Raw genomic sequence first — 13,200 nt, 5'->3', positions numbered from 1 at the left:
TCCTTTTTATTGGTGTTTTATTTTTCTTTGAAAACTACAATATATATTTTTAATAACTTTAACAAAGTTATTTTCTAGTTAGGTTACTTGATTAAGCTGTGAAGACTGTGTGACCTTTTTATGAGTCTTGCTTTGTCTTTAAAAATGCTGTGTATTTGTCTATCAGTCCAACCTTCCTTCCTAGTTTGTTTCACTAAAAAGACCTAGAAATAACAATAACCCAGTAGGAATAGGCACCTCTGTCCTCAAAACTATGAACTCTGAAATGTTATAGCCACTAGTTGTCTTAAATTATTGGCTGACTCCAGGACTGTTATAGGAAATGTTCAAGGTGAGTCTGCAATACTGCATCACAGCAAAAAAAACAATGAATGTATAGTAATGTTATATCAAAAGGATTTGGGGACTAAAATGAAGGAACTCCAACAAAAGTGGGAAATTTTGGCAGCAAATGTAAAATCATGTTCTGTTGATTAATATATATGAAATATATATTTTAAAACATTGAGTTAATAAGGATACTAAAAAAGAAGATACAGTATCAATTTAAATATTAATAAATAACACAAACAAAAACCTTTATTGGTCACTACCTAGGTACGTAGAGCATCATTTCTTTACCCTGAAATTGGTAATTGATAGAAGATTTAATATCTTCCCTCCTAATCTCATATTAATGGCATTTTGCTGAAACTCAGTAGTCCTAGCTATTGATGAAAATGTTTTTATTATAGAAATGAAGAAATAGCCAAATGAGAATATTTCCACTTGGTAATCTGTAATTAAATGATTGTTTCCAACAGAAGAGTGAACAATTAGATCTAAGATCAATGGGGAGCTTTACAAAGGATGCTGCTGCTGCTGCTAAGTCGCTCCAGTCGTGTCTGACTCGGTGCGGCCCCATAGACGGCAGCCCAACAGGCTCCCCCATCTCTGGGATTCTCCAGGCAAGAACACTGGAGTGGGTTGCCATTTCCTTCTCCAATGCATGAAAGTGAAAAGTGAAAGTGAAGTTGCTCAGTTGTGCCTGACTCTTCACAACCCCATGGACTGTAGCCTACCAGGCTTCTCCATCCACGGGATTTTCCAGGCAAGAGTACTGGAGTGGGTTGCCATTGCCTTCTCCATTACAAAGGATGAGTTAAATGCTATTGCCACCAGAATCCTGCTTAGCAGTCTTACTGCTATTAAAAGTGAGACAGCCAGATAGCCAAATACTGTGTACCTCCTAGAAGCATTATTCCCAAAGTTGAACCTGAGTCTTCTAGTTAATGCTTCTAATTTATAAGAAATAAATTGTTTCTCCATCAATTTAAATGGCATCCAAAGGAACAAGACAGAAAAACCACCGATGCAATCTGTAACACTTGACAATTTACTTGGATTTTGCATTGTGTCAAGGTTGAAAAACAAGAATGAGGAAGACTTGGAGAGAGGAGATCATTCTAGAGTAACAGACCTCAGAAACATAACAACCAAGTCAATGGACTTAATTTGAGTAACAATTTGAACAAACTGATTTTAAGCAGATGTTATAAGACAGTTGAGAAACTATCAATAAGAAATGGTATTAGATGTAAATGAATTATTGCTAAATTTCTTAGATAGGTGTGATAGTAGAATTGTGCCAAAGAAAGAGAGGCATTCATCATTTTATAGTATCCTCCACATTCCTGATAACATTGCTTCCCTTGAAGTCAGCTTCATCTGAAATTATTACAGATTTTGATTAGTGCTAGCATGATATTTATTTCCTTAAGGAGATCTAAATTTCTGATGTATATAATTTTCCCTTGACTGAAAAAAAAATCTTTTAATATTTTTCATAAGTAAAGACTGATTGCAAAGAATTCCTTCAGATTTAGTTTGTCTGACAATGTTTGTATTCTCCTTGACTTTAGAATGGTAATTGTACTAGATACAGAATTCTAGGTTGGTGGGTTTTTTCCCCCCAACACTTTAAAAGTTCTAATCTGCTATCTTCTTTTTTGCATAATTTCTGACAAGCATCTGTATCTTAGCTTCTGATCTTTCTTCAGTTTTGGTTAAGGTACTCTGCCTCAACCCTCACCCTCTACCCCCAAGAAAAAGGCTTCTTTCAAACTTTTCTCTTTGTTTTGGGTTTTCTACTGTGTAAGGGTGATAGTATAGTAGTCTGCTTGAACTACCCATAACAAAATACCATAGACTGAGTTCCTTAAAAATCAGGCTTTTTCCCCTCATAATTCTGGAGGCTAGTGGTCCAAGATTAAGGTGGCAGCAAAGTAGGTTTCATTGTGAGATGTCTTCTCTTGGCTTGTAGGCAGCAACCTCCTAGTTGTATCATCTTAGTAGAGAAGGATGAAGAACAAACTCTTTGCTGTGTTTTTTTACATGGCTGCTAATCCCTCATTTAACCATAACTAGGTCCTAAAGGCTCAAATACCATCACACTGAGGATGAGGGTTTCAATATACGAATTTTGAGGAACACATTCAATCCATAGCAATTTAGTGTGATTAGGTTTTGGTATTTATTCTTTGTTGTGTTATCTGAGCTTCTCATACCTGTAAGTTGGTACCTGTCTTCAATTTTAGAAAGTTCTCAGCTATTACTGCTTCAGATATTCATCTCCTCCATACTCTTTTTTTTTCTCTTCTGGTATTCCAACTGTATACAGTTACAACTTTTTTAAATTGTCCAGCAGTTCTTGGATGTTCCAGTCTGCATTTTTTTCTCCTTTAGTTTCAGTTTAGTTTTTATTGACATATATTCAAGCTCACTGTTTATTCTCTTGGAAATTTCCTCTGAGAATTGTCAAATGCATCGTTTATTATTTTAAGTTACTCACTTGAATTCTTCTTTCTTTTTAATATACTTATTGCTATAAATTTTCTCTGAGCACTTCAGCTGTATGCTATAAATTTTGGGATGTTGGATTTTATTTTCCAATAACCTCAAAGAAATGTGTAATTTAGTTTTTCTTTGTCCTATTGGTTATTTAGGAATATGTTACTTAATTTGCACATATTGTAAATATTCTAAATTTCCTTTTGTTATAGATTTCTAATGTAAGTCCTTTCTGATTAGAAAACATACTTTGTATACTTTCACTTTAAGCTAGTTTTACATAGTTTATGGTCCTTGAGAATGTCTCATTTATTTAAGAAAATGCATGTTCTCCTCCAGTTGGATGATGTATTCTGTAGATGTCTGTTAGATCTAGTTGGTGTTCTTCAAGTTTTCTGTTTATTATCTTCTACCTTATCGTTATATATGTCCACTATTGAAAGTAAGGTATTGAAGTCCCAAATATTATATTTATCTGTTTTTCCTTCAATTCTATCAGTTTTTATGTATTTGGGAACTGTGATTCTGTGCAGATGTTTGTTTATAATTGTCTTATTTGCCTAGTGGACCTATCCTTTAAACGTTAAAAATATTTCTATTCATCTCTAGTAATATTTTTTGTCTTAGTCTTTTGATTCACTTTTCCATCCTTTACTTTCATTCTATTTGTGTCTTTGAATCTGAATTGTGTCTCCTGTAAAACACATACAGTAGAATATTGGTTTATTTAAAATGCAATCTGAAATCTGTGCCTTTGTTGCATTTTAATCTATTTACATTTGTTATGGTTATTAGTATGCTTGCATTTATATCTCTCTCTTTGTTTTCTGTTTTCTATATGCATGATGATTTTTTTTGTTTGTTTCTCCATTGCCCCTCTCTTGTCTTCCTTTGAACTAAGTGGTTATTTTTAGCATAACACTAAATCTTCTAATAAATCCTAATTTTACTTTTTTGAAGTTCAAAAATCTACATCACTGGTTATAATAATGTGAGAGAGGAAAGGGACTGTAACCCTCAATGAAGGTAAATTTCTATCCTTTGGATTTGTAGTATTTCCTTCTGGTGAACAGTGAGTTTCAATCCCTAATGAATCAGTATTATTTTCAAGAAATGTTACTGATGGGAATGTGCTCTGTAATCAGATAAGGGAGCAAGGAAGTTGAGAATCATTATTCTGTATTAAATAGAAGAAGGTTACACTTTATCAGTCACTAGAAAAAATAAAGAACCACAACATAATGTAGGGCTTCATCTGGATGAAAATGCATTACAAAACTGAAAATGGTATCAACAGCAATTCACCCAGTGTATAAGGAGTATACGTGTGATGGGCTTCCCTGGTGGCTCAGACAGTAAAGAATCGGCCTGCAATGCAGGAGACCCAGGTTTGATCCCTGGGTCAGGAAGATCCCCTGGAGAAGGGAATGGCTACCCACTTCAGTTTTTTTTCCTGGAGAATTCCATTGACAGAGGATCCTGGCTGTTACAGTCCATGGGGTTGCAAAGAGTCAGACATGACTGAACGACTAACACTTGGGCTTCCTGGGTGGCACTAGTAGTAAAGAACCTGCCTGCCAAAGCAGGAGACGTAAGAGATTTGGGTTCAATCCCTGGGTCAGGAAGATCCCCTGGAGGAGGGCATGAAAACCCACTCCAGTATTCTTGCCCGTAGAATCCCATGGACAGAAGAGCCTGGTGGGCTACAGTCCATAGGGTCATAAGACTTGGACATGAATGAAGCGATATAGTATGCATGCATGCATATGTGTGATATAAACATATGTTTATACACATACACATGCATTAGTATATACTGTTGATATTGATATATACAGGTAACGCTTGAACAACACAGGTTTGAACTGCAAGGGTCCACTTACATGTGCATTTTTAAATATGTATTACAGTACTACATGATCCATGGTTGGTTGAATCCTAGAATGCAGAACCAGGAATGCACAGGGCCAAGTTATGGTGGATTTTCAACTCTGTGAGCACCCCTAACCCTCATGTTGTTCAAGGGTCCACTATACATACGTATGTACATATATTTATGTATGTATACACCTATGTATACATATAAACATTGATGTAATTATTCTAAAATAAGTAATGTTGGAATGCTTAATTCAATTAGTTACAAAGAACTTTATGATTTTATCTTTATCAGTATCCACTTTAGGTGGATCTTGAATATAGCATGATAAATCAGCTTTTCAGGAAAAGCTACACAGTTTTATCTGTCCAACTAGCTGTTACTGAGGACTAGATAAAATGGAGAAGTTCTAACTAAGAATTAACTCTGTTGAAGAAAATATCCAAGGCACCAGATTTGGGACATTTCCATATTTGCTCTGAAATTTTTCCACAGCTTTTTCCACAAAAAGCCTAATAAAGCTTATTGAGGCACTTGCTTGAGAAACCAAGGTAACTCTTTTTATGCATCTGAGTTCTTTACTGATTACCTGGATCATCTCAGACCACAGTGGGAGTGGATGGTTGTACTCAGGCCAGGAAAATCCCTCTTCCTGACCCCTTGTACTACTGAACAAATCCACCACCACCACCCCCGCCAAGTTCAGATTTGTGGAAATTTGATTAAATAACATTCTTTACCAAAGTTATCTTGCATGGTTTTTATTCATTTTGGAGTAGTTTTAAGTCTAGGAACTGATCATGTATAGACAATCCTTGAATTTCTGGTTCTCAGACATTCAAACACTTTTTGAAAGCAAAGGCATTATTTCCCATTACTATCAATGGAATATTCCCTTTTAATCTTGCCACAGTGCCTTTCTGAAGGGCAGACTGAGATTCCCGACTGAATTTTAAGCTTTGAATTCTGCAAGCATATAATGCAATTGTCCATTTGCACCCAAAGTGATGTTCAAAGTGACTGTAAAATTAGATGAGACATTTACTTGTGGCATAAACATTTCCCATTTCTAAATTAATAGACATATGTTGTAATTTTAAAATGTTAATTTTTAATGTTTAAATGGAAAAACACTAGATATTAGAAAGCAATATTTATGCTTTATTCAGATAAGTTCATTCTATAAAAAGTGTGTTACTAATAGAAATAAACTTACGAATTATGTTTTTAAATAAACATAACTCTCACTGTTTCTAGGCAATGTTTTGATAGAACAGTAGTCTACCCACTCCAGTGTTCTTGCCTGGAGAGTCCCAGGGACGGGGGAGCCTGGTGGGCTGCCATCTATGGGGTCGCACAGAGTCGGACTGAAGTGACTCAGTAGCAGCAGCAGCAGGCTTTTCCATAGGACAAAGAATAAGCTTTATTTAACTCAAACATTGTCAGGCCATAACCTGAAAATGCCAAAAAAATTTTTAGTGCCATAACTAAGAAAAATAATCTTACTTGGTAACTGGCTTTAGTCAATATGTCTCAAAATATCATGATAACAGATCAAGAGTTTCTAAAATTTATCGGTTTTAGTATGTGTAGCTCAATTGCTGACTTGATAATTTTTTGAAACGCTCTAGTGAAAAATTTAGATGGAAAAGAAGTTACACTAAAATATTTTTAAGACAAAGCAGTTAAAGCTGTTTTACCTCTGAATATGTTCTGCTCAGAGTGAAGCATGATACAAAGCAGTGGTAGATGATAAAGAAATAGCAAAGATTATTATTGTACTCTTTAGTCAGTTGTGTCTGACTTTGCGACCCCATCAACTATAGCCCGCGGGGCTCCTCTGTCCATGGAATTCTCCAGGCAAGAATACTGGAGTGGGCTGCCATTTCCTTCTCCAGGAGATCTTACTGACCCAGAGATCTAACCTAGGTCTCCTGAATTGCAGGCAGATTCTTGACCATCTGAGCCACCAGTGGAGTCCAGCAAAGATAACCACACAGTGGGAAAAAAAAAAAACTTATTATCTGAAGATAAAAACAGCTGAAATCAGGGTCTTTTCTTTTTAAAATATCTACCATTTAACTCTTACAAAGAGGTAGAGTTATAGGACATATATACAAGAATGAACTTTTTGTTTAGTAATTATCCCTTCTGCTATATTCTGTTAAGCAAAACAAATTACAAGGTATCATGTTTTAAGGGATAGGAAAGTAAACTATTACTAATGCAAGAAGTTGCAAAGATATATCACAAGGGCATGAATGCACAGAGAGCTAAATAATTAGGGCTAAACATCATTGTAAAGGAATGCAGACTAAAATCATAATTTAAATTTATAAATCTGGTTTCACATATATATATGTATATATAACATTATTTCATATTCAACATTATTAATAATAATATAATGTAGTTAGTATAGTGTATTCATTAGCAAATACCTGACATCTCAATTATATATTTTAGTGACTGTTGAAGTTTATTTATGATTTACTAATAAGCTCTTCTAGGGTTAATGCACTATTCTGCTCATTAAATGAAAATCTGTATATCCTTTCAGCCTTTGCCTGCTAGGGTCACAGGAGCAAATTAAGCCCTAAGGCCTTAAGGCAGCTCTTTAGTGTAATAAATTAGCATTTTTCCTATGTATCTAGAATGGTACTAGGTAAGTACCATGCTTCAGAAACTTGAGAAAAAATATAATAGATAAATAAAGTTTACTAAAATTATATGCTTCATTTGTTGTCTAATAATTAGATTTTACCAAGTAAATTTTAATAATGCAAACTATTTAGACTTCTAGCTTTCATTGACCATCTACTTATCAATGTAATGAATCAGTATCTTGCTTTATTCATGTTACAAATGGACCTACAGTATACACTGTTTGGGGCTTCCCAGATGTCTCAGTGGTAAAGAATTCACCTGCCATGCAGGAGACATGGGTTCAATCCCTGGGTCAGGAAGATCCCCTGGAGAAGGAAATGACAACTAACTCCAGTATTCTTGCCTGGGAAATACCATCGACAGAGGAGCCCGGCAGGCTATAGTCCATGGGGTCGCAAGACTTGGATATGACTTAGCCACTAAACAACGACAAATAGACTGTTTAATACAGCCAAATATTTCCCAGCTGTCATGAGCATATGTGAATTCTGCACTAAATCATGAGGACTTCTAGAACCGTAAATTCAAACAACAAGGGAAAAAATAAAATGGATGTTTGGCACTACTCAGTAACGACAGCATTGGTGTCTATTGCATTTTTGTTGTATGAAAAGATTTTGTACATTAAAAGCAAGAATGTATCTGTCTATTTTCATGTTGTCACTTTCTGTTTAAATGTTCTCCCAAAGCAACATCTGTCTTCCAGTGCCAGCAGTGACCTCACCCAGAGTTCACAGTCCTTTGATGTCATCACAATTCCTGTTAAGGACACAGGACAAGGACACCTGCAGAGAGGTTCAATAGTCTCAGAATACCAGATTTAGAAAATACAGGTTTTGGTTACTCAATTAAATTTAAGTTTCAGATAAATAACACACTTTCGTATGGGTATGTGTGTCTTCCCATGTGTCACTAGTGGTAAAGAACCCGCCTGCCAGGGTAGGAGATATAAGAGATGAGGGTTTGATCCTTGTATTGAGAGGATCCTCTGGAGGGGAGGGCATGGCAACCCACTCCAGTGTTCTTGCCTGGAGAATCCCATGGACACAGGAGCCTGTTGGGCTACAGTTCATAGGGTCAAAAAAAGTCAGACATGACTGAAGCAACTTAGCACGCATATGGGTATGTCCCCAATATTGCAAGGAATGTCATTGTTTATATGGAATTCAAACTTACATGTGTGTCCTGTATTTTATCTGGCAGTTCTACATTAAGGAAACTATAACCATATTGAGCATAAAATCCTATTGAACAATTCACCAGTGGTTTTTTGTTGTTGTTGTTGGTGGTGGTGTTTATGTTTTTTAACAAGTGTATTTTTGGTTGGTTTGTGATGATTCAGGTACTCAGAGTTGCCAAATTCCAGGGCCCAAAACAAGGCACTTCTGCTCTGGTCAAATGCTGGTGCTTTGCCTGAGTGCTGTTTTTCTACTCTGTCATTTTTGAACTTTTGGCTAGTTCCTTTTTCACTCTTTAACCCATCACTAACTAGAGACAGAAAAGGAACATTTTTAACCCATGCTCATTTTTCTTTAAAAGCAAAGACACGTAAGAGAAGCTTTTTGAAGAATCTCTCTTGCATTTAATTGGCCTGGAACTGGGATGCTTTCCTATGCCAAAACCAATCATTAACAAGAGAAATCTAAAGGAGTGAACACATGAAAACTGGATGTGCAATTTGTTACACAACCCTGTTATATCTCTTCTACACTCTAAGGTAACAGTTTCCTCTCTCTTTCTTTCCATTCATTCCTTCAGCATAGAATTGTGAGGATTTCTACGTGGCAGGTATTCTAGGTGCTTCAGATATTCCAGCATATAAGCTCTACCAGCCTTTCATAGCCCTCTCTTCCTTTTTCTGAATCAGCTGATGATGCCACTTGATAACTAAATAAGAAACTTTGTTGTTGTTTAGTCACTAAGTCATGTCCAACTCTTTTGTGACCCCCATGGACTATAGCCAACCAGGCTCCTCTGCCCATGGGATTTCCCAGGCAAGAATACTGGAGTGGGTTCCCATGCCCTCCTCCAGGGGATATTCCCAACCTAGGGATCAAATCCACATCTCTTGCATTGCAGGAGGATTCTTCACCACTGAGGTGCCAAGGAAGCCCAAATAAGAAAACAGATGATCAAAAGGAAAGGATTCACCTTCTCAAAACAGAATCCACCCATGTAGATTTTGCTTAGATTCTGTGGCCTCTCTCCTGTTATAGTAGAGAAAATACTACTTTTTTAAAAGGACAACTTTCCCGCATAGGCTCCAGATCTGGGACAATTTCACTCTTGCCTCCTCAGTGTCTTACTCTTCTAGGTATTCCTTCTTTTCCTGCATCATCAATCTCTCCCTCCCAGTTTGTTCTATTAGTGCATATTCTTTCTTAACAGATGCATATTTTTCCAGAAACCACTCAGTTTCTATATTCCCCTTCAAAGCAAAACCTCTCTGGGATGTATGTACATTCTTCCAGTGCTTCATTTACCATTCACTCTTTTACCTATTTCACTAGGGCTTGTGAAAGTCCGTATTCCATTAAATGTCACTTGTCAACATTACTAAGGACCTTCCTTTGGACAATTCCAGTGGACATTTTTCTGTCTTCACCTTAGGCAATCTCTCACCATGTGCTACACTTGACCACTGAATTCTTCCTAAAATATCCTCTCCTTTGGTTTCCAAGATGCCTCACTTTTCTTGATTTTTTTTCCCCTATTTTATTTTCCATCCTTGCTCAGTCGGTATACGCCATCTCCTTCTCAAAGGGATCCTTTAGGATTTCCTGTTGGCCTCTATTTTCTTCTCTACTGTACCCTCTCCTTTAGTGATCTTAAAAATTTACATGGCTTTATATACCATATGAAAAGTGAAAGTGAAAGTTGCTTAGTTGTGTCCGACTCTTTGCGACCCCATGGGCTATAGAGTCCATGGAATTCTCCAGGGCAGAATACTGGAGTGGGTAGCCATATATGGGATGATAATTCCCAAATATCTCATTGAACATCTTATTATATATCTAATTGATTACCTGATTATTTCTACCAAAATGTCTCATAAACATGATTTCACAAAACAGTCTTTTGATTCTCTTTCCTCTTTCCCAACAAGTTCATCAGTTAATAATCCTGTTTCTCCACTAATCCTTTTCATCTCAGTGAATTCCTAGACATGCCACCCAGTTATTCTAATCTGAATTTCTCCTGAATACCACCATATTCACATAAACACATATATGTAGCTTGTCAGTGCCAAATTCTTCTGCCTTAACTTAAAAATGTATCATAAATTTTTCTCTTTAACTTTACTCTAACCAGCCCAGTTATCATCATGTTTCATTTAGAATATGGCAGTGGCCTCCTAAGAGGTTTCTCTTTTCCCTCTTTCCGCCTTCAATTCCCTTTACATCAGATAATCAAATTGATCTTTAATAACGTGGTCATGTAATGTACCTCTGCTACCTAAAATTATCCATTAGCATCAAGTTTTTACTTAGAATAATGTATGAACTTTTTCCTGTCCCTTCAGCCTTACCTTAGTCTACTTTCCTTTGTTTAGTACAATCCTACATGCAGGACTTCTGACAGATAAAACCCATCAAGTCCTAGCTTTCCAGGTTTTGAAGAAGTATTACGACCTTGATTTTTATGTGGAGAACTAATAGTTTGACATATAAAACTAAACTATCCATGCATGCAATAATTTTTTTAATTAATGTACTGTTTCTTGGCACAGTAAAGGAGCATAGCATTTCTGTCAGTCAAGTTCCTGACCTCTGGAAGTACAAACTTGCTATTCACATTAGAATCATGCTCTTGAGTATCAACTCAGACTCAGACTGACCTCAATTTCAGTGAAGAAATTTGACCTGAAACAGAAGGATTTAACCACCTCATACTCTTGTGCTCAGCCCTATCACTGCTGCTCATTCAAACATGATGCTGTTCCATTTCTGACTATTCAGCTTAAAATTTTACTTTGACAAGTCCTTGGCACATCACAGGCACTGAAATATCTCTTTTTTAAGTGATAAGATACAGTTTTAACCCTTCTGGAGCTCTCGTTTTCAGACTCCTCATCCCTGTTCCTCAGTCCCATACCTTTTATCCCAAGCCCCCTTCCCTGTCTGTCCACTCCATTCAACCATTCAAACCCCCAGTCTTATCACCGTTCTTCAGCTTTGAATACTATTTCACTCTTCCTTTTCTGGAATCTGGCTGATAAGTAGATTCCCACATGTGAGATTCTCTGTTGCTTTTATATTGTAGGTTGTTGTCATTCCCTCTCCCAGAAACAAGGGCATTACTCCTAAAAGAGATTGTCTAGCTTTTGACTCAGCACCGAAATTGCAATCAGTAACCTGATAAATTGCCTGATTCAGTTTATTAGTTCGGTGCCCTTTATTCCTTCAGCTTTGCCTTTGAACTTCTTCTCTCCTTATCTTTCTGGTATTTTCCAGAGTAGTAAACAAAGGATATCATTCTTTGCAACTCCGTACCTAGTCCAAAATACAACAGGGTGGTGATTATTGGTGGAATGAGAGTATGTCACTAAATTTAAATTTTGTATACAAAATGTTGTGTCATGAAAACTTCAAGAACAATTGACTAGGTTGGAAAGTAAGCCTATGTTACAAATTTAAGGATCTAGAGCCTCTAAGTTTCTGCTAAAGAAACTGTGGAAATAACTAGTGTCAATAATTTGCCAAGGCTTGGTTCCATCTTTTAAAATGCTATAAATAATCGAATTTTAGATGAAGGAGCCAACCAGATCTACCAGTTAAGACAGGGCTTTCCTGATAGCTCAGTTGGTAAAGAATCTGCTTTCAATGCAGGAGACCCCGGTTCTATTCCTGGGTCAGGAAGGTCCTCTGGAGAAGGGATAGGCTATCCACTCCAGTATTCTTGGGCTTCCCTTGTGGCTCAGCTGGTAAAGAATCCACCTGTAATGCAGGAGACCTGGGTTCAATCCCTGGGTTGGGAAGATCCCCTAGAGAAGGGAAAGGCTTCCCACTCCAGTATTCTGGCCTGGAAAACTCCATGGATTGTATAAGCGAAGGGGGTCACAAAGAGTTGGACACAACTGAGCAACTTTCACTTCACCAGTTAAGACAGTCTCATGAAACTGTAAATTCAAATGAAGAATATACCCATTTAATTGCTCTCTATTTGCCACTTTAAAGTCTCTTCTAGGAAACAACATAACAAGGTGCTGTATTAGAAAGGGGGGATAGATTGGTTCTAAGCTGGAATTCAACATATTTATCTTTATGATGGTATTAGTTTCCAATGGCTGTGCTAACAAAGTACCACAGTCTTGGTGGCTTAGAATAGCACACAGTCTTGCACAGATCTGAGGTTCAAAATCAGTTTCACTGGGCCAAATCCAAGGAGTTGACAGGACTGCCCTCCTCTGGAGGTCGCAGGGGGTAATCTGTTTCCTTGCAGGGATTAGGACCTAAATCTTAGACAACCCAAAGATTTCTCAGCCTTCCATAATGACCTTGTGTAACCTTTGAATCTCAGTTTCTTGTATAAAATGGGGCTAACCAAGATTATTTTAAGAACTGAAGGAAATGAAAAAAAAATTAAACTTGTCATCTAAGAGGCAGTTATAGCTCCTGATTTACATTTGTTACTAGTTTTATGGTTTAATGTAAAATCTCTTCTTGACATTTATCTATGTTTAATTTTTCAAGAGACAGTGCTATTTAAAAACAAGGAAATGATTTTCTGATTTTCCATGTTTGTATGTGACTGTATCATATTGCTGTTTGAAGTATGGTACTTTTTCCAGTTCGGTATTTGGAGTTGGTGGTGGTGTACAGTTG

The 13,200-nt window shown here is 36.8% G+C and overlaps 1 protein-coding gene across 6 annotated transcripts in view; it reads left to right on the top strand.

The window, feature by feature from the left end:
• LOC145524398 (uncharacterized) overlaps positions 1 to 13,200 on the top strand; it is a 1,208,145-nt gene that overhangs the window by 1,107,957 nt on the left and 86,988 nt on the right. The gene's annotated exons all lie outside the window — the stretch shown is intronic.

This window comes from Giraffa tippelskirchi, chromosome 10 (assembly GCF_054371585.1).
Source record: "Giraffa tippelskirchi isolate mGirTip1 chromosome 10, T2T-mGirTip1v1.2.pri, whole genome shotgun sequence".
Classification (NCBI taxonomy): Eukaryota; Metazoa; Chordata; class Mammalia; order Artiodactyla; family Giraffidae; genus Giraffa; species Giraffa tippelskirchi.
This window is presented reverse-complemented; position numbering and strand designations above follow the sequence as displayed.